Source organism: Triticum dicoccoides, chromosome 5A (genome assembly GCF_002162155.2).
Source record: "Triticum dicoccoides isolate Atlit2015 ecotype Zavitan chromosome 5A, WEW_v2.0, whole genome shotgun sequence".
In the NCBI taxonomy this organism is placed as follows: Eukaryota; Viridiplantae; Streptophyta; class Magnoliopsida; order Poales; family Poaceae; genus Triticum; species Triticum dicoccoides.
Window position 1 is genome coordinate 540,903,336 of NC_041388.1, and position 3,236 is coordinate 540,906,571.

Sequence of the window (3,236 nt, forward strand, 5' to 3'; positions counted from 1 at the left end):
GGGAGGGCCGCGGTGGGGCCCCGGCGGGCCCGTGCGGTGGGCGCGGCGAAGTGGGGCGGCCCCGCTGACGTGGCGGCACCTGGTTGGTTCGGGCGGCGGAGGAGGCGACGTGGCACGCCCTGATTCATCGGGGTGATGCGTCCGGTGGACATGTCCGGTGCGGGATGGATGTGTCCAGCGGCGCGAGGAGGGAGATGGCTAGGGTTTGGACTGCGTGAAAAATTCGGAGAGAGCCACATATATATAGGTAGAGGGAGCTAGGAGAGTCCAAATGAGGTGTGGTTTTCAGCCACGCGATCGTGATCGAACGACCGAGATGATGGAGGAGGTTTAGGTGGTTTTTCGGCCACTTTGGAGGGGTGTTGGGCTGCAACACACACGCGGCCTTTTCGGTCCCTCGGTTAACCGTTGGAGTATCAAACGCAGTCCAAATGGCACGAAACTTGACAGGCGGTCTACCAGTAGTAAACCAAGGCCACATGGCAAGTCTCAGTCCAATCCGAAAATGTTTAAAAACCGCACACGAAAAGAGGTAGAAGGGGACACCGGGTGACATCGAAGCGCCGGATTGCAAAACGGACAACGGGGAAAATGCTCAGATGCATGAGACGAACATGTATGCAAATGCGATGCACATGATGACATGATATGATATGCATGACACGCAAGCAATGACAAGGCAACAACAGCGAATAACTGGAAGACACCTGGCACATCGGTCTCGGGGCGTTACATAATCCTTCTAATATTTATGGGAATTCTTACAACAACTCTTATGGAAATTATAATAAGATGCCCTCTGAATTTGAGAATAGTGTTAAAGAGTTTATGAATTCACAAAAGAATTTTAATGCTTTGCTTGAAGAAAAATTGCTTAAAGTTGATGATTTGGCTAGAAACGTTGATAGAATTTCTCTTGAGATTGATTCTTTAAAGCTTAGATCTATTCCTCCTAAGCATGATATCAATGAGTCTCTCAAAGCCATGATAATTACCATTGATGAGTGCAAGGAAGAAACCGCTAGGATGCGTGCTTCCAAAGATGCCTTTATTAAAGTGTGTTCTTCCAATACCTATAAAAATCAAGATGAAGATCTAAAAGTTATTGATGTGTCCCCCATTAAATCTTTGTTTTGCAATATGAATCTTGATGAAACTGAATATGATCTTCCTTTACCTAGAAGGCTTTCTAAAAATTCGGAGTATTTAGATCTTTATGATGAAACTCATGAAAGTGGGATTGAAAGAAATAAAAATCTAGATGTTGCTAAACCCACTATATTGGATTTAAAGGAATTTAATTATGAAAGTTGCTCTTTAATTGATTGTATTTCCTTGTTGCAATCCGTTCTAAATTCTCCACATGCTTATAGTCAACATAAAGCCTTCACCGAACATATTATTGATGCCTTGATGCAATCTTATGAAGAAAAACTTGAGTTGAAAGTTTCTATCCCTAGAAAACTCTATGATGAGTGGGAACCAACTATTAAAATTAAAATTAAAGATCATGAGTTTTATGCTTTGTGTGATTTGGGTGCTAGTGTCTCTACTATTCCCAAGACTTTGTGTGATTTGCTAGATTTCCGTAATTTTGATGATTGCTCTCTAAACTTGCATCTTGCGGATTCCACTATTAAGAAACATATGGGAAGGATTAATTATGTTCTTATTGTTGCAAATAGGAATTATGTGCCCGTAGATTTCATTGTTCTTGATATAGATTGCAATCCTTCTTGCCCTATTATTCTTGGTAGACCTTTCCTTAGAACGGTTGGTGCAATTATTGATATGAAGGAAGGGAATATTAGATTTCAATTTCCATTAAAAAAGGGCATGGAACACTTTCCAACAAAGAAAATAAAATTACCATATGAAACAATCATGAGAGCCACTTATGGATTGCCTACCAAAGATGGTAATACTTAGATCTATCCTCGCTTTTATGCCTAGCTAGGGGCGTTAAACGATAGCGCTTGTTGGGAGGCAACCCAATTTTATTTTTATTCCTTGCTTTTAGCTCCTTATTAGTAATAGATAAATTATTTAGCCTCTTTTTTGATTGTGCTTTTGTGTTTAATTAGTGTTTGTGCGAAGTAGAACCGTTGGGAAGACTTGGGGAAAGTCTTGTTGAACTTGCTGTAAAAAACAGAAACTTTAGCGCTCACGAGAACTGCTGTCATTTTTATTTGAAGAGTGATATTTAGTTAATTAGTTTTTCAGATGATTAATAGATAAATTCCTCACGTCCAACAATTTATTTTAGAATTTTTTGGGTTCCATATCTTGCGCTAGCTACAGATTACTACAGATTGTTCTGTTTTTGACAGATTCTGTTTTTCGTGTGTTGTTTGCTTATTTTGATGAATCTATGGCTAGTAAAATAGTTTATAATCCATAAAGAAGTTGGAATACAGTACCTTGAAGTGGTCTTTTGTTTTCTTTCGCTAACGAAGCTCACGAGTTTTCTATTTTGAGTTTTGTGTTGTGAAGTTTTGAAATTTTGGGTGAATTCTTTTGATGGATTATGGAACAAGGAGTGGCAAGAGCCTAAGCTTGGGGATTCCCATGGCACCCCCAAGATAATCCAAGGATACCAAGAAGTCAAAGCTTGGGGATGCCCCGGGAGGCATCCCCTCTCTCGTCCACTTCATCGGTAATTTACTTGGAGCTATATTTTTATTCACCAACATGATATGTGTTTTGCTTGGAGCGTCTTGTATTATTTGTGTCTTTGTGTCTTAGTATGCCACAATCATCCTTGCTGTACACACTTTTTGAGAGAGCCATACATGAATTAAAATTTGATAGAATACTCTATGTGCTTCACTTATATCTTTTGAGCTAAGTAGTTTTGCTCCATGTGCTTCACTTATACCTTTTGAGCTATGTAGTTTTGCTCTATGTTCTTCACTTATATCTTTTGAGCATTATAATTTTGCTCTATGTGCTTCACTTATATCTTTTGAGCGTTATAATTTTGCTCTATGTGCTTCACTTAGATCTTTTAGAGCACGGTGGTGGATTTGTTTTAAAGAAACTATTGATCTCTCATGCTTCACTTAAATTATTTTGAGAGTCTCTTAATAGCATGGTAATTTGCTTAATAATAATATGCTTGGTATTCAAGATTTGTGAAACTTTCTTTTGAGTGTGTTGAATACTAAGAAAAGATTGAAGCATGATAATTGTTTTGAGATATGGAGGTGATAATATTAAAGTCATGCTAGTTGAGT